The sequence below is a fragment of the Harpia harpyja genome, chromosome 5 (genome assembly GCF_026419915.1).
Source record: "Harpia harpyja isolate bHarHar1 chromosome 5, bHarHar1 primary haplotype, whole genome shotgun sequence".
NCBI classification, from domain to species: Eukaryota; Metazoa; Chordata; class Aves; order Accipitriformes; family Accipitridae; genus Harpia; species Harpia harpyja.
Genome location: NC_068944.1, coordinates 34,151,093 through 34,170,607, shown reverse-complemented (window position 1 = coordinate 34,170,607; position 19,515 = coordinate 34,151,093). Strand labels below are relative to the sequence as shown.

General features: G+C 37.1%; 1 protein-coding gene across 6 annotated transcripts in view; it reads right to left on the bottom strand.

Annotated features, from left to right (window-relative positions):
* SNTG1 (syntrophin gamma 1) overlaps window positions 1-19,515 on the bottom strand; it is a 357,847-nt gene that overhangs the window by 186,952 nt on the left and 151,380 nt on the right. The window lies entirely within an intron of this gene.

The following is a 19,515-nucleotide window of genomic DNA, read 5'->3' as shown; positions in this document are numbered from 1 at the left end:
TACCCTCAGCAGACCTGGGAAACAAAAGATTAAACTTGGAGAAAGAGATGTAAATGTTAGGGATAAGCTGACTATAAGCAGTAGTGTTGAGAAGAGAGAGTCAGAGATGCATTAAGAGATACTTTCCTTACATCTTCAGTCACATGGTTATGTAACTGTGCTGTACATTAAAATCTTTTCACAAGATTACTAGAACTACCAAAGTTCATTGCTTGTGACATGCCTAATGAAAACAAATTACTTAAGTGCAGTTTTGGGTACCACCTGAATCACAATTGCTTAAAAGCATTCTTTATCAGTTTAGAAATACTCAAGTGAAAGAGAGATATATGAAGAGAACAAGCTCTGTACAGAAGTCCAGTGACACACTGAATTAAAGCCAATTAAGTCAATGTTAGCACAACACACTGATGCAGGAAATGAATATGGGTGTTGTGGGGCTCTATGGCATGTCTGAGGATCTGGGATTTGGCAAACCTGTCACAAAGGAATGATTAAGGCAGGAAGCTCAGCTAAATTAAGATCATGCAGCAGAACAAAATACATGACTATTTTTAGAAACTGTTGACGTCCACATAGCCCGGGGAAAAGACTGGCCTCTTACTTTCAGTGTAAGTGACAGCAGTGCCATCAGGGTAAGCTACAAGGACATACTGAGAGTAAATGGCAGACAAGTTAAATCTGAGACATATACAGGACAATGTGAAATGATGGCTTAGCAGAAGTTCTGTAAACTTAATGTCAAGGTCTCGGCTGCCCAGAGTCCCCAAAATAAAAGGTCTTTTGCCAGTCAACAAACATGCCAAAGTGCAAGTTAGTCTAGGAAATCCTGGTATCAACAGCTTTACCTGAGCTTGAAACTATATAAGAAAAAAACAATTTGTGAAGTATAAATACTGATATTGAGTGGGATTCCTTTGGGATGGTTCTAGCTTCAGAAGTGTTGTTCTAGACTTCTCGTGTCTGTGATACTTGATCATATTTTAAAATAATTCTTCACAACGCATAACTGACTGAGCCTGATTTAAAAAGAATTGGAAACTACAATGCTAAAGAAGATATTAGAGGGTGCTTCACTCTTTGGGAAATGCTTCTCCTTCGAAAATTGAGATTTCTTTTGTGAGCTGCTGATATTGCCTCTCCTGGCAACAGCACAGCTTCCAGGTTCTTGTATTTCTTCATGGTTTTAACAGCCATCAGCTTCTGTTTAAAAAAATGGTTCACTCAATGAGAAATATTTAAGTTTCTTGCTGTTTAAACCAGTCCAAAGCTTATGTTTTTTTTTTCTGAGTATTGCATTCCTGCTGTAAAAATAGCAGCAGTTTTCAGGCAGCAGTTTTAACAATCATTAACAGTCAACCTAGAAAATATTGTGAGAGTCCAGAAGTATTGCTATGAGAATTTGTAACCTGCAGCTTGAACATGAGCATGATTTGGGAGAGATCGTAAGGACTGATAACTAGTAAATATCCACCAAGTTTTTCATTCACAGTTCTTTTGGATTCTTGGTGGAAGAAACAGAAGATAGAGGACACATTTGTTAAAAACACAGGAAAAAACCTTTCATTACTGAATTTTATTTCTTTAGAGATGACATGTTAATAGTACAAAAGATAAAAAAGAAATGTCCTTAACATATGCAGTCACATGGTCTTCTACTACCTCCTCTAACTTTTAAAGGAGACTGTCTTAGAGAAAACCAATTGACAAACAATCTGCTGCCATAACTGCAGTATAATGTTTGAGAAAACAATAGGCACTACCTTCTTGATCTTGGTACAGGTAACTTGATAACTACAATTATTGCAAAACTGTGCTTTTTCCACTTTCAAAACCAAACCCCTGATAGTGTGGTAGGGTCATGAAACTGATCATGCCAGTCCTTGCAGGGACTGGGATCACTGTCTTCACAAAGTCTGAAACAGCCAAGTACCTGAGTTTTTCCTTTACAGTCCATCTTTAATTTCAGCTTAAAAAAATTAAAAAAGGAAGGAAAGTAAACTCCAAACCAGTCTCTCCTCAGTCTGAAGTTTTGAGCAAACTTCAGTTCTGCTCAGTATCCTCTAGTAAAAATATCGTAATAGCCTATAAATAACTAGCTTTTTAAAGAGTAAACCTTGCAATCCCACCTTTCATCATCTGGGATCTGAAGTGTATGCTCCTTCTAACTTTCACTTCAACTGAGCTGGGTTTCTCCCTTACTGGATTCTCCCTTTATTCCTACTGCACATGACAGGTTATGGTGAGGTGAGGTCATATGAACACACAGGAACATCTCTTTCTGTACACGAGGGTTTATCAAAGGATATAGGCTATGGTTTGACAATCATTACATTCTACTACTAAAACCTTCTATTCAATAAACAAACACAACATTTATCAACTTTTCTTCAATGATTTGTTTTATATATAGAATTGGGAGTTCTTCTTACTCACTTGTGAACAGAGTAGTCCTGCTCCAGGCTTGAGAGTAGTGTTATGTATAAGATTTTTAGAAGGACCCTAGAGCAGCAGTGAACTCCTCAAAAATCGTTTAGATTTGCCAATATCCAATGAACTTTTTTGTTCTCCTTCATGGGAACAGGGCAGCAAGACAAAGCTTGTATCTTCAGACCTTCCCCAACAGAACACTGGAGTGTATGTGCTCTCTTAGGTTCCCAAATTACACTCATCTAGACTGTACTGCTTGTTTTCAAAAGGGATGCAGACAATGTCTCTGGCCTGTTTTTGTGGGATCTTTCTATATGGCACAAATAATAATGTAAAAAATACTTCTCTAATAATAAAAATAATAGCATCAGTGTACACCACACAGTGCCACGTTTGGTCAAAGAACTCAGTTGCCTATCCCATCATTACAAAGTCTACATAACAGGCTAAAAAGAAGTCTTTTCCCAGAGTTCCAGCATCATGGGATTTTTCAGTCTCTTTCAGTGTATATGACAACACTCAGCTGCCTTAGGATTTCCTCTGTCCCTGGACTAGTTGCCTGTAAACCCTCAAGATACCAACCTTGCAACAGCCAATACAAAAATGCATTATGCTGTCAAGCTTATCATATCACCTTCACTGCCCGTGCATATCTCCCACCACTTCATCTAGAAGCCTGTTCTGCTATGGCTTCTGATCAACTTCCTGCATTCCCTGGGGAAGCAGCTGTGGTGTCCCCCAGATGTGTTCACCTAACACCACTTCCACACAGCATTATGCCAGGTAGGTCATGCTTGGGCAAAACCACAGTAGGCAAACAAACAGCTTCTATTCCAAGATCTCTTTCCATGTAAAAAAGTTTGTAGTGCTTTTAATGGGGGCTTAGGATTCAGGTTCTAGAGAGTAAGAACATGGGGTAGTCATTCACAGACCACTTGGACTTTCAAAAGGTTTAATGGAAACGTTGGGGTTTTTTTTACTTTTTCATCAAAACCTGTAACCAACTGTTCCATTTGCCCCACAAATTTCAAGTCTTTTGTTCAGAAACTTAGAGACTGAAATAACCAGTAAAAGTGTAATCTATCTGTTCATTTAGCTACTTTCACAGAAACTCTATGGTATAGGCCCATTCCTAGTTCTGTACTCCGGAGTTAAAAACCCCTCAGACTTGGAAGACTTACCAGGCTATGCCTGCAGCTTTTGCTCCCATTTTCTGATATTCATCATTGGGGACCTATAACTCTTTAACTATATAACTCTGCCATTAGGGGAAATAGGGGTAACAGTTTGTGCAATGCCTATTGTAAAACAAGCAGGAGTGAGCTGAACATATGGATCTTGCTCATATGTCTTTCCAGAGCTGTGGTCTTCCACTTCAAAATCTCCTTTCCACTGTAATTGACAACACAGGATTCATAACTCTGTCCCTTCTGCTGTTTAGCATATGGGTTCATATTCCAAAACTGCCTAATAAATCATTATGGCTTTCAAAAGAGTGATCTATACTTTCAGAGTCAGGGATAATTCTATATTATTGATAGAATCACACTAGGATAAAGCTGTGATGAGATCAAAATAAGGTCTCAAAATCAATACTTAAAGTTTGAAGATACAGTAATACAAATCAATACATCTTTAACTATCACTTAGTATTTGCTGGAATATTTCAATGCTTCACAACATTATCTGAGGAAGTAGATAAAGGGACATTTTATTACATTCTGTTCACTTTTTAAGTCAAGGATTTAGCAAAGGGGTTTCTTCCTGTCTTTCTTCCTTTCCTTTTTTCTTTCTTCCTTTCTTTGCCAAGAAACAGCTTTGTGAAACTGGGACTTAGAAGTACTCATGTTTAAAGTTAGAAACACGTTTAAATATCTTGCTGAACTAAGCCTTCATATCTACTAAGACTGAAGTTGAATTTTATTCTCCCTACATGTAAAAAACTTATGATGCTAAAATTATTTTGGGATTAGCTAACTTCCAGAAGTAATAAATGCAATAACTTGATGGAAATATATGAATTACAATTTTGATCATATCATAAAAAATAAGTGTTACCAGTGCATGATATAAAGATATCAGATGACATCTTTGTAGAGGAACAACAAATCCTTGTAACTTAAGGAATCTGAAATAGTCCACGTGAGCAATATCAAGTAAAATCCCTGACACACTATTATAGCAATAACTGGAAAGTCTCAGGGAGGGAACTTCCATATTTACAAGGTTGTATGATACAATACATAGTCCATAAATATGGCACAAAGTAATTTAAAAGCAATATAAACTAGTCTGCTTTAGCTGTCACTCAGTTGGTCCTGAACCACACTGATAAAAGAAAAATTATATTTCAAAATCTAACATTTAACAGCTTTAAAAGTAGTTATCTAGAAACTACATTTTATGCTTTCCTTTTTTGTTGTTGTTTTTTTGTTTTCTTCTTTTATCCCTTGTTTTAAGGGATATAGAACAACAAAATAAAGATTAATTCCAGGTCACGAGATACTTTACTAGCCTCTACTGACGAGGGTGAGATCACTTGCAGTGATTGCAGTAGTTTTCAGGCTTTGTAAAAGACCACATTCTTCAAAACTGTCATTCCTTTGGGCTTCAATGAAGTTAATCATGTGGCATATATTTTATGTCTCCTTTCCTTGACTTCCATTTTCAGCAAAGGCCATTTAAAAAAACAAGCAATAAGAACAACAAAAAATTCAAACATACTACTTTATTCGATTATTTTTTCATCCAATATATTTGGACCATGATGAAGCTGAAATTCTAATCTGTATATTATGTGTGACTGAACTATGTTTTCTATATTAAGTTTGGTCTTAAGTTCCTTGGGGAAGCAGTCATTAATTGCACTGATTTGCACAGAGCTAAGAATACTAAGAAGCTGAGAAATAATAAAAAATACATAAAATCTGCACTCATGTATCCTTTTCACTTCTAATTATTTTGCCTGTGCCATCTTACCACCTCCGCAACCTGCTGATATTATCCTTATTATTCTTTTTAAATTTTTATGTCTCACTCCTTATCTTTTTACAAGTTATATTAGGACTTGGTTTCGGTTTCTGCTGGAGTTCCTCCTGAACTCAAATTCCTACTATTTATGACTGAAAATTATGTAAAAAAGCTGCATGTGGTGTATGATAAGGTTTAAAAGCATCCATTCTTAAATTACGTTATTAGAAATATCCTACAGTACACAAATATTCAAAAGCTTGGACTGAAAGAATTTGCTCTAATGCTCTAGCTTTAAGTCCTATAGTTTTCTCATTTCTAAATTCTGAAGATGAGGTATCACATTTATCACCTTTTGGACAATTGTAGGTCATTTAATCTAATATACTGTCGTGGTTTAACCCCAGCCAGCAACTAAACACCACGCAGCCGCTCACTCACTCCCCCCCACCCAGTGGGATGGGGGAGAAAATCAGGAAAAGAAGCAAAACCCGTGGGTTGAGATAAGAACGGTTTAATAGAACAGAAAAAGAAGAAACTAATAATGATAATGATAACACTAATAAAATGACAACAGAAATAATGAAAGGATTGGAATGTACAAATGATGCGCAGTGCAGTTGCTCACCACCCGCCGACCGACACCCAGCCAGTCCCCGAGCGGCGAATCCCTGCCCCCACTTCCCCGTTCCTATACTAGATGGGACGTCACATGGTATGGAATACCCCGTTAGCCAGTTTGGGTCAGGTGCCCTGGCTGTGTCCTGTGCCAACTTCTTGTGCCCCTCCAGCTTTCTCACTGGCTGGGCATGAGAAGCTGAAAAATCCTTGACATTAGTCTAAACACTACTGAGCAACAACTGAAAACATCAGTGTTATCAACCTTCTTCACATACTGAACTCAAAACACAGCACTGTACCAGCTACTAGGAAGACAGTTAACTCTATCCCAGCTGAAACCAGGACATATACCCAAAGAGCTGCCTAAACATATTTTTTTTTCTTCTCCCTTTTAATCTTCCAGATAAAAGAATCATCTCCCAATATCAGAAGGTAGTTCAAAACCAGAAAACAAAATGACACTGAAAGAGTATAGCTGAGTGCGTTTCTCACATCCTAAAGAAAGAAAAAAAATTAAGCATATTTAATTTATACACTTACAGAGTGATGCAACCTAGGTTTGACCAAATATAAGTGGGAAGAAGTCTGAAAACTGCCCTGTAAAATGCTGAAAAGTTCTGTATCAGAAAAGGATGAAAAACTGCAAGATGTGATACATTGCAGTGTGCTGTGCAAAGTCATTAAAAGAACACATTTCTCAATATGCAGCTCATTTGATGGATGAACTGTGTCCAGGATGAAACCTATTGCTCATAGATACATTTTCTTTAATATGACAACATTGCTTAAATAAACATGCAATCAGCTTATATTAGCTCTCTTTGAATTCAGGCACTTTGCCAAATTCTTCATTTTCTACAACCTCTTTGAAAAGAATGCATAATACACCTGGTAATACTTAGCAGCTAACTGTCCTTCACCTATTACACTGACAAATGACGCAGTAAGCTGATTGTGGTTTAAACAATGCGACAGGTTTGAGAAATTACTCTCATGCTTGTTAAGTTACGAATAAAGTGAGGCTTCCCCCCCCTCCTCCCGCCCCATACTCCGTGCTCTGTAATCCCCTAGGTAGAAACCTTCAGAGATACTGTTCTAAAATATGGAACAAAGCATCTTAGAAACATGTGCTACTTCGAGATTAAAATTCAGAGGGCCATTAAATTAGAGCACTGACTAATACTCCTTCCTTTTTTCTCTACCACCTCTCCTTTCACATTTCACGAAACCATGTCAGGGCTAGTCTGCTGAAGCAGAATTAGAATTCCAGAGAGAAGATTTGAACTGCTGAAATGTTAAACATGTCAGCGTGTTACAGATCCACACTTCTGCTCTACAGCAATAAGTAGTACAAGGTCTAACTGCCTCTTCCTGATCCTCAGGTGAAAAGAACAATCGATGTCAGTCACATTGAGCAGGCATCTACTTACTGTGTCTTACACTGGCAATCCAGGCTGAAATTAAGTGCTGCAAGACCATTCAGAGACTCTGAAACTGCCTCCTAAAGGTAGGTGTGGTATACAAACTGAACAAAATATGTATAGCTCCTGTGTATTAAAAGCATTTTGCAAAAGCCAGTAAGAAACATCACAGAGTTTTCTTAAGGATTCTCTTGATAATAAAGCCGATTATGGAAAGAAACTTAAGAGAAAAGGTCAGTATATACAGTTTAACATGGAAATTAATGTATTATTTAAAACATTTTTGCAGTTTCTGCTGTGGAGTTCAGTGAGTGAAGAGCTCTAATCTCAGTTAATATGCTATAGAAGAATATCTTCCTTTTTCTGTCTGCTATTCCTTCACTAAATAAATTCCAAATCAATAAATAGAAACTCCTATCTGCATGTAACATTTAGCTTCAAAATCCAAATGCCAAAAAGCATGAAAAGCAGGGGTAGAAGTATCTCAGGACATAGTCGCACTGAATAATGTTAGAATGAGCAACACATTTTGATGCGTGTCTGAAACAGATAACGCAGATAATTTACTGTTGCTTTCAGTGTCCTAATGTTAACTCACAGTCACCTAACCAAAAGCAAAAGGCCACCGGTTCTGCAACTATCAGTCAAATAGCTCATTTAAGATTAACAATAATCTATTCACTTTCATCTGCTGTAGATAAAAGGGAATCAGTAAAGGAAATTAAACAGCAGGATTTGGTTCAGGTTCAGCCCACCTTTTTATTAATGAAAATCCATTAATTCAGTTGGGTTTTAATAGTAAACTTGGGGTGAGAACATGGCCACAAACCACAAGCGTGGTGGCCCTCATTTGGCTCTCACTGTCCTCTAACTCCTCAGCACACAGACAACACAGGATACCTGGCGATCCAGAGCTTAACACCAAGTTGCGCACCACCCCAACACTCACCTCCTTTCCACACACTCAAATTCAAATAGCAGATGTTCCAAGTAAGGGGGTGGAAGAAGGTATTTAAAGAGGGATGACAGAGGGCCACACCAATGCACAGGATGGGAGGACTGCTCATGTGTCCCACTGAGGCCATCCCTTTCCTCTTGGCTGGGAAGGACACATTAACACTACTAAGTTGGTGCACAAAGAGCAAGCATGAGCTGGAAAGACTCAACAGATGGATCCATTTTATTTCGGGTAGTAGGACTCAAGCAGACCACATAACAATGTGTTTGTACACAGTCTTCTTACTGAATGAATTTTTCTTTATGCTGCCTGTAAGAAACTGTAAATAGTTAGCTACTCCTTCCTTACTCAGTAAAAAAATAAATAGTATTTAAACTGTATTTAGTAATTACATACTTCATGTACTTTTTTTTACTATGCTATACATCATACAGCTTGCTCCAAAAACATATTTTTAGTAGTTCTCCTTTTCATTGAGGGTATCATATATGCCATAAAATTTAAAATATTGCTGCAGCTGGAATTATGGCTACAATTATGGAGGATTGCTCAGTCCTTCAGCAATAGCGTAATATAAATGCTACATAATAATTCCATTTCCCCTCCAAATGTTCAGTCAGATTAATTTACACAAGTACATTGCCCTTTTCCTCACATGCCACAGAAACAGTCGCCCTGGAGTAAGAGATAATCGCTCTTTAGACTCAGTGTTGTGCAACTGAATGGGGTGAGACTTCCTCATTGAAATGCAATGATTGCACAGCCAACTGTTGCACAAGTGACTGGATGAAAAGTTGTTTCTATGAAAAAGTTGACTTCTATGACCGCTGTTAAAAAAACTTTGCATCAGCAACATGAAGAAAAATGTTTTCACAAATGAAAAGCTACATGTGAGACAACTACAATAACAGTGACCAATTCCACTGGGTAAGGGAAAATAATGACTGAGCACAGTAAAACCAAACCTCAGTGCTAATATTGTTTTATAAATACATGCTGTATATTAAAGTTTAGTATAAAATACAGCATTCAGTACGAAGAATAAAGTCACTCTGTCTTTATAGCAATGTAGCTGAAAGCATGGCCTGTTTTAAACTTTTATATTGCAACGTCTAACACTAATTTTCAAAGGACTGGGAAGGCATTTATTTTCTTATAGTCAAATCTTCGTAAGTAATAAGATTTACTCTGAATATGAAATTAATTAGATATATCTTATACATTATAGGCTATTTAATGCTTCAGAAGAATGTTATTTTGGTAATGACCACGTCATAATTTTCTGTCCATTTTGTGAAATCAGATTAAGTTAAACAATTAAGAAAAAATCTATAGCAACGTATCAGATATCTAAGAGAAAACCCAGGTAACTTACAAGTGGTAACTGTTAATTACCTTGTCCTATATTTCATTTGTTCTCACATTTGTCATTTTATGAATTCTGCACAAATCTACCAGTGTCGTTTTTTAAGCCCAACCGGCAACAAAGCACCATGAAGCCGCTCGCTCACTCCTCCCCTCCAGCCCTGGTGGGATGAGGAAGAGAAAATATGAAGAAAAGCTAGTGGGTCGAGACAAGGACAGGGAGGGATCACTCACCACTTATGGTCACGGGCAAAAGACAGGCTCAACTTGGGGAAGAAACAAAATCAATTTCATTTACTACAAATCAAATCAAAACAGGATACTGAGAAGTAAACCCAAACCTTAGAACACCTCCTGCCCACCCCTCCCTCCTTCCTAGGCTCAACTTCACTCCCAAATTCTCTACTCCCTGCCCCGCAGTGGTGCGGGGGGACGGGATGGGGGTTGCGGTCAGTTCATGACACATTGTCTCTGCTGCTCCTTCCTCCTCAGGGCGAGGACTCCTCATACTCTTCCCCTGCTCCACCGTGGGGTCCCTCCCGTGGGAGACAGTCCTTCATGAACTGCTCCAGTGTGGGCTTTCCCATGGAGTCACAGCCATCTTCGGGGGCATCCACCTGCTCCGGCGCACCTCCTCCCCCTCCGTCCTCACTGACCTCGGTGTCTGCAGAGGGGTTCCTCTCACATTCCAATCCCCCTACTCACTGCAGGTTTCCCCTCTTAAACCTGTTCTCCCAGAGGCACTACCACTGTCACTGATGGGGTCGGCCTGGGCCAGAGGCAAGTCCGACTTGGAGCCGGGGGAAGTTCTAGCAGCTTCTCACAGAAGCCATGCCTGCAGCCCCTTCCCCACTACCAAAACCCTGCCACACAAACCCAAAACACCCAGACACCAAGGATATTTCACTGTCACTAGTTATGCCTTATTTGTTCAGAGTTTTGCAGATGAAATTTTTCTCTGATGACCTCAGTGGAAATTTTGCTATTATCTTCAAAGACAATAAGGACTTCACACTTCTCGGCAGGTTATTCTTGGCTAACAAGAAGGTGTTGAGTCTCACTATATTTTCACACACCCATTGGAATCTCTAAAGCTATAGTAACTGACAGAACTAAGGAATCACTCCCAAACCTCTGGTTCTGTAACAGACAGATTGGCATTTTACACAATGGTACAGTCATACTAAAGCCCCACAGTTTCATTTACACCAACAGTTGTAAGAACATGTTACAGGGACCACTGTTGTGAGAAGTCTTCTGCATTTGCCCTTCACTGGGAGAGCAACATTCCACTACCCCCACAACCTTCATACAAAGCATATCACAGTAAATATAACTAATGTTTTCAGTTGTATAATTGACAGTAACAACGCTTCTTTTCATAGTAATTGAACGGGCATCTGTTACAACCCATCAAAAGAGCCTTGCTCGCCAAAATGCTTAAGCAGAAATAACAAGTTCTGATTTTCGAAAGAAAATGTCATTCATTATGACTCATGTAATGATAAAATATAACAATATTAAAACAAAATGCTCTAAAAATTATCAATATTTTTTTAGATTAAATAGCCACAAATTAAGAACATGAAATGAAGAACCAGCACATATGAACATATTATCTCATGTGAAGAAAAAGCAATATTTTGCATTTTTATGGCAACTAATGATGATTCAACTTCACTACAATGTTGTTTATAGGGTTTTATTTTAATTTATAATCTTACATATGCTTCTCTTTGGAGACTGAATGATTTCTATTTATTTTTTAAATTCATGGAGCCTGCTTCAGTCCCAAATTTACTACTAAACTAAACTCATTAAAAGGAGATCATCCCCATTTTTTTAAATAAATGTGAATTGAAAAAAATGTTCAAGTGACCTTTATCAGCTATGTTTTATCATCTGTACTATAAAGTTCATCCTGGGACCAAAACAAGGGAAATCTCTCAGACGTGTATGAAACTATATTTATATGTTTATGTTAATGTTAATGTCAATGAAAAGAACAAATTCTTTCTACCCGTCTTTCCATTTCAGTTCTGAAGACCAAATAGTTATGTTAGTTCAAGCAAGCTTTGGATCAGCAAACAATGCTTTAGAACTAACTCTCTTAATCCTTTGTGATATTTGCATCTTAGTCACTCTCTTCAGTAATAAGTAAGCAATAAACTCATTAGCAGAGATGTGGCATAGAAGGTCAGTCTGTCTCAGTCATAGAGGACAAAGAAATTGTTGTGGAGGTTGATAGAAAACATGCTAAAAGTCTTAAAGATAAAAGAGTAATTTTATCAAATTCCATCAGTCATATCATCATTATCCCAGATTACATTCAGCCTATGATTATCACAGTCCAAAAGCACCAAAGCAGTACCTTTTCTTTTCATTTCTGGGCCATAATCTGCTTTTTCCGGTTGCATGAAGGCCTCTCCTGTTCACCGTGTTTTCAAAGACTTTGTAAAGTCAGTACAGGCACTTTTATGACACGAGCTGCCCAATGTTTTGATTGCTAAAGGGCATATATTCTGGCCCTAGCCCCCTAAACAATCTCATGATCTCACTCTTATTTACAGAAAAGTTCTTGTTAGCTGAGACCATATTCTCTCCAAATCTACAAGAATAATTCCTCCATTTTTTTCTGAGCGGTATCCTTTCTGAATACTCCCTAAGGCTTTGTCTCATATTTTATTTTTCAGTAAGGAAAGGATCCCCCACTCCTGGTGTGTTTTGTTTTTCAGGAAATTATTAGTGAAGGCACCATCAACCACATTTCCCACTTGCAAGTAAGATGGTTATTAAATTCCTTCTGACATCTCCAGTGGGAACCTCTTTCTCCAAGTAATAAGGACAAGCTCATGGTTGAACTTCTAGAGTCTTTTCTAAAATTCTCAGTATGGGAGCAATACCTGACATCTCTTCACATTGCAGTCCTGCAGCCACTTCTGATGGAGAAAGCTTTTACCAGGGCAAAGCTCTAAAATATTGTAAATATGAAAACTTTATCAACTCTATTTTATTATATTTATCTTTTAGCAGGTATAAGAATAGTTAGGCAAGAGATATGCAGTCCCAAAATGTAGAATGTCACTATTCACTGCATTCAAATGTTAGTAATATCAGCAGAATTCATTGAGGTTTTCCTCAATGAATAAAGAAACCAACATATAGTCTCAATATTTAATTTATTTCTTACTCAGAATTTAATTTCCTGTCAGCCTTTTGTTTTTGCAAAGTGCTTCAAACCTGATTCACATTATATAAAAGCAATTGACAAACTGGGCAGCAGCTTTTGATAGGACTTATGAAATACTAGCATTAAGCTAGTATCAATCTGTGCTTTCATACAATTCCCTGTCATTTTTAAAGCTCTGAACTAAAAATTAAATGAAATTGTCCTCTTTTTTGTTTTGTTTTAGCTTTCCTACATGTTTCAGTTTTTGAACACAGCTGTCTGCCACTACATACAATACATATTTGTGCCATCACTACCAAGCAGAGGATGGTAATTCTGTAGTCTTTCTCAATACTAGCTTTAGAACAGAACATACCATATACCACGTTATCCACTGTAATAAAAAATTACACAGCATAAGTATGAAGATAAGCAATCAACTTTTAAGACTGAGTTAGTCTTTAAATAAAGTATAGCAAAGGTTCTATTGTGATAATGCAACATGCTGAACTTCAATAATATCTCTACATCTTCTCTAATGTACTATCAAGGCAGTCCTTGCCTTGGGGAGCTAGAAAACCCCACAGCACTGATCACGTATTTGGTAGGCTGCTGTGTTTGCATGGTGTCCCACCAAAATCAGTGGGGTATCAAATAGGAACAGCAATCTGGCAATGTGTAAGAAACTGCTAAATGAGTGCCTAAAAGACAGACATGAAAGACAAGATATTCTGCAAAAACTGAAAGAGAATGGAACTGACAATTTTTTTTTTTTTTTTCAGGAGCAAGCTTTTAAAGGTTTGAGAGACCTGATGAAAAAAAATCCATAACCGAAAAAACATTATGTGCATTACCTTGATTATATGTGCCTATTTTGGAATATACTTGGCATACAAAAGCCATCTAGATTTTTTAATAAGTAGGCAATGTGAAACAGAGTGTATTTCTGCAGCTTAGCTTAGTGCTCTGGGCTTCTAAATTCCAAAACTCAGAGCAAAAACCACGGACTTGAAATCACAATTTTAATGCTGGACTTTAACTTAACCTTACTGAAAATCTCATTGAGGTTGTATATTCCTCAATTATATAATTTGTCTTTGAGAAATATAAGCAGGATATACCAGAAAGAAGTTTGCCCTTACAGCAGAGTATATCTATCCATATGAGAAAGCCTGCCAAAGAAATTAAAATGTAAGGTAAAGCCAAACAGAAATGCATTTTATGTGTTAAAGTTACTGAGGGTGCACTCCCAGTCGCACAATCGTATCCATGATTAAGCCATCCATTCACTGAAAGGAGAATAAGTATTTCTTATTGTTGTATGTATCATTATCTCAATAAATGGACAGTATCAACTACAATGGTGAACTGATCTAAAGAGATAGTAGCAAAGGTCAGAAGCTGATGACATCTCCATTACCTTACATCCTACCTTCAAAAGCACCTCACTGTATTTTCCACTTAGTAATTTGTAAGAACGTATGAAGAGTAGGTTTGGCCAGATTAGTACACTAGTTTGGAGAACACAGACAATGTACTTTACAGAAAAACAGCTGTTCCTGCTGTGCTGTACCAAACTGTTGTGTTTTTTTTTTTCCTTTGGTGTTGTAATCCTTAGAACTCTGCAATATCTGAAATATCATTGACACTAATGTTAGTTACTATGTATGGATCTTCTTTACTCCAGAGTATGAAGTGCAATTCTAATGTTCCTTAACACAAGTTACTAGTAAAGTTTTCATTTTAATTTCAGAAACAGAAGCCTCTGTCAGCAGCTGAAATAAGGTTTCCCTAACTTACATTGCCAATGGAGGATGGCTTGAGATAACTACAATAAAGGAGAACTTATTCCATCCAATCTGCTTAAGAACTACAAAAGCCTCCTGTGGTCTACTGTTTATAGTTTTGGGTACAATACATCAAAAAAACAAACATGGAGCAGATGGAGGCAGTTCAGGGGACAGCAGTAAGAATGATCACACATCCAAAAAATACGGCCTATAAAGACAGACTGTGAGAATTTAAGTCATTATAGCCCAGAATAGAGAAGCCTGAGAGAAGGCAACACATGCAGCCATATACTTTTATATATTACACACATAAATATATATACACATATATGCACATATAAAAAAACCAGAGAGAATGGGAACAGACTGCTGTCCGTGTTTAATGTGCATAGGCCAAGAAGTAATGGGATTAATTCACAGTGAGGAAGATTTAGGTTACACACCAAGAAGAATTTTCCAGTAGTAGAAACCCTTACGCAGTTCACAGAAATCAACTGCCTAAGGAAGCTGTAAACTTCTGTCGCTAGAGGTGTTTTGTTCTTCTTTTTCTAAGAACTAATTAAATAAAAATATTCCAGGAATAGTTCAAGTACAGATGATCTCATGCTCTAGGGAAGGACTGGACAGGATGATCATCTCTCAAAGTTCATTCCAACCCTCTTTTCTTGAATATTACCATTTTAAAAGCTAAAGTTCAGGTAAATTACATTTCAACTTATATGTTTTTTATCTGCAGCAACAAAAACCAAACCCAGCATTACATTCCCTAAAAATATGACTATGCAATATATTCATTACATGTCAAATACTAATGCATTCTGTATACAGGTTGTGCATACAAATTTAAAGTTTTTACTTTCTTTTAAACCAGCACCACATAAGAAAAAATCAGTCATGTTCCCAAGTGTTGCTTTTATACAGAAAATTAAAAAGAAAAATGAACTAGGGAGTTACAGAGCATTTTGAAAAGCAATTTGAAAATATTTATACTCTGTTCATTAAAGCTGCCAAAACTGGTTGCAGCACAGATACCAACTTCAGAACAGTTTCATTCACTATAAGCAAATAGGAATGTGTGAAAAGGACAAAACCAGGCTTTACTTTAATTTCTAGTCAGGTGATTTGCTGTCATTTTTTTTTGCTATTTATTACTACTGATGTTATAGACAGTATTTAAAGTTCACACTGACCATCTCTTTAAAGAAAACATAAAATTGTTCACACCAAACATCAGACCTTCAGTATATGCTTTGTGTTTCTTTTTGGTGGGGATCTGATAGCTTTGTTGGTTTTTTGTTCCATTTGTGTCCATTTTGTGTCCATTGCTCTGACAAAGAACAGGAAAGTGCAGAACAGTGATGAGTGACTGACAGTTATGTACAATTTATAAATGGTGATGATTACATTTCTGTTGCTTCATTCATATAAATAAGGTGAGAACCTACAAAAAGCAAAGTCTTAAGTGCATTTGTAAGGTCCTGCTCATCTTGCAGGAAATACTTTTTAATTATTTTTGCAGTGATAAACCATTTTACTAAACCCCTGCCTCCCATTTTTTGCTTAAGTGGCATTATAAAAATGTACATTTAGCAAAATCCTTACTCTTCATAAAATTGGCAGGTTTCCATCAAAAACTCAGTGCCACAATTCAGATGTGCAAGGGTATTCAAGTACAAGTAGTTTGCTAGCTGCAAGATGTAAATGTTATCTAGAAGAGTAAAATTCACCCTTGAAACAGGATTTTCATGGGGCATAGACTTCATGCTGGCAGATTGTATCAGTGCTGAACTCCAGCAGAGGTAATTCTTACTGTGATTCAGAAAAAATTCCATTACTGGAACTGCAGAAGTTTTGCTGGGGAGCTGGCAATCATTCACTGGTAAAAAAAGCACTGAAGGGAAAATGTGTATTATGTCAGAAAAAAACTGCTTCATGAGACATTCCAAATGTACAAATTATTTGTTTCATCACCAGTGTTTCATTAGTGGTGATGACACAGCAGATTTTTGGTTTGCTATATATAGGAAACTCAATTCACATTCACCGTCATAAATTTCTCTAATTTACTGATTTAGACAGAAAGTTCCCATAGCCCAAAAAAGACAGAAGTGCTCAAAGGGAAAGTAAATCAAAACCATAAAATTATGAATCTGGTATCTCTAATTATGATCTCCCCTGAAAACATTTAACCTTCAAAAACAGCACGCCTGGATTATTTCCAGTCATGATCTTTTCTTGGAAAATTGCATCTATAGAAAAAGATCATGAAAAATAACACATTTACTCCATTAAAAAGTAACCTTTTTTTTTTTTTTAAATGAATGGCAGAAGTCCAGTAAGGAAAAGTCATTGGCCAAATAATTACAAGTACATTAAATCTTATACTCTGAAGACAACATTTTAATTGAGAAAACTGGAGTGCAGAAATCCATTGATGCTCTAAGCATCAATAACACACTTTTTTTTAAATATGCATCAAGCCAAGCACTGTAATATTTTTGGCCTATATGATGGATGGAGTACTTCAAAGCTATAGCAGCCTTTCAGTACCTAAAGGGGGCCTACAAGAAAACTGGAGAGGGACTTTTTACAAAGGCGTGTAGTGATAGGACAAGGGGTAATGGCTTTAAACTGAAAGAGGGCAGATTTAGATTAGATGCAAGGAAGAAGTTCTTTACTGTGAGGGTGGTGAGGCACTGGAACAGGTCGCCCAGAGAGGTTGTGGATATCCCATCCCTGGAAGTGTTCCAGGCCAGGCTGGATGGGTCTTTGAGCAACCTGGTCTAGTGGAAGGTGTCCCTGCCCATGGCGGGGGGGGTTGGAACTAGATGATATTTAAGGTCCCTTCCAACCCAAACCATTCTATGATTCTATGAAGTCTACAACTGTCTGGAATCTGATCTTTTCATGAAGCAAATCTCAAGATAAGAAAGAAAAACTTATGCCTGGCAATTAACAAGCCTGAAAAGACAGGACCCATGGTGCAGAAGTTTAAAAGACAATGCAGCATGATGTGTGGTTCCATCTGTACCTTTATTTATAAGTTACTCCCAGTCCTCCTATGCCATGTCCAAAGTTCACTTCTTCTGTCACTGACAAAAATGTAAATCTTTTGTCACCAGGACCAAAATTTGATGTCATTTTTTTACACTTTTCAGATAAAGATAATTTCTACTTATTCTCCCACGCCCATAAAAAAGCAATACAGTAAACATCCATCTAACAATATCTATAGTTCTGATAAAGATCTAGTTTGCTCTCAGTTCCCACGTATTGGGGAAAAATAAAAAAAAAAAGTTACAATTTCCTGTTTGTTTCCTATGGCAAAATAGACTGCAAAACAGAAATAAATTATTTTATTGAGGAGACAATTACTGGAGATGGTATATAGTTACCTAAGCAGTTTTGGTTAACTTGAGTGTCAACAATCACCATCTTGCTTCAGACAGAATTATATGCAAATACACTGTGTAACAGCTGGATTACATAAATTCCACATTTCCTGCAAAGACATTTTCTTCATGTATGGTAAATTCAATGTCTCTGGGATCTATTAAACACACCCAGCAACTGGATGATCTGGAAGCCTCAAGCTCAGCAGCATGTATGCATACACTACTGATACCTGTTTGTTCTGCAAGTCTGTACCTCCTTGAAATGTCCGAAGTGCTGCCTTGAATGCTATACCTGGATAGTGCAAGCCCAGGAAGCACACAGTGCAGGAATGGCTGCAATTTTCTGATACTCAGGAGTCTTTCGAATAGTACTACATGTAGGTCTCAGAAGTTGTGATAGATCTGCAAAACTCACCCAGAGAAACTCCTTAGATATTGCAAGAAGGGTGAGGAATCTCCCAGGAATGGCAGCTGTATGAACATACAAAGTACTTAACAGATTGTATCAGATGTGAATCTGTAGGAGTCATATGATGAAAAGGTAAGAATATCCTCTTCTACACTCACAAATACATTGGACTGTATTTACAGTTGAGAAGCTTGTTCACTCTTAATACCTTTGAATGTCTGCCTTTTTACTTAGAATACCAGAAACCATATTACACATACTACATCAGTGACAGCTGGTATGCTATAGATATTTCTCAAGAATAAGCTATAAAAAATATCTATCAACTGTCTCTCAGATACCAGCTGGCTTGGAGCAACCAATTCCTTTCATGCTTGTCACAGGCTAACACTGATCAGTAACACAAGCCAGCAATGCCGTATAGAAAAGTGAAAGAATCTAGTTACCAATCCATTTTGAGAAGTCCAGATATAACACTAAAGTCCGTATTTCTTACAATTCACTACCAAACTTTTTAATAACATAAATTTCCAAGGTTAGTCAGTCATGTATTCTGTCTTCAAAGTAAGAAAACACTTTTTTTTCCTCTTTCTGTAGGAAGGTAAAATAAAACACTGGTAAATGTGTATGTCTAATGCTGTCATATTTTTATTTTTCTGTTTAAGAAAATGTCCTATTGGGGCATGAAACAATAAAAGAGTGTTTATCCCTCCTTTGAGCATTCTTTAAAATCAGTTGCCCACCTCTGACTGTGAAGAATGAAAACTGCTAGAGCACAATGAAAGTAATAATGAGTTCTCTGAAGTTAAGCATGTCATGGTCACAGATGCAGGCTCTGCAAGCTAACAAAAAAAAAAGAAATTAATCTAGACAGTAGATTGCTGTCGAATTTCTCCACTGTCATCAGCTGTTTATTGTCATGCTACATTATGAATAAATGAAAGATTTAAAAGGTTTCAGCATTTATTAAATTCCTAATTGGAATCA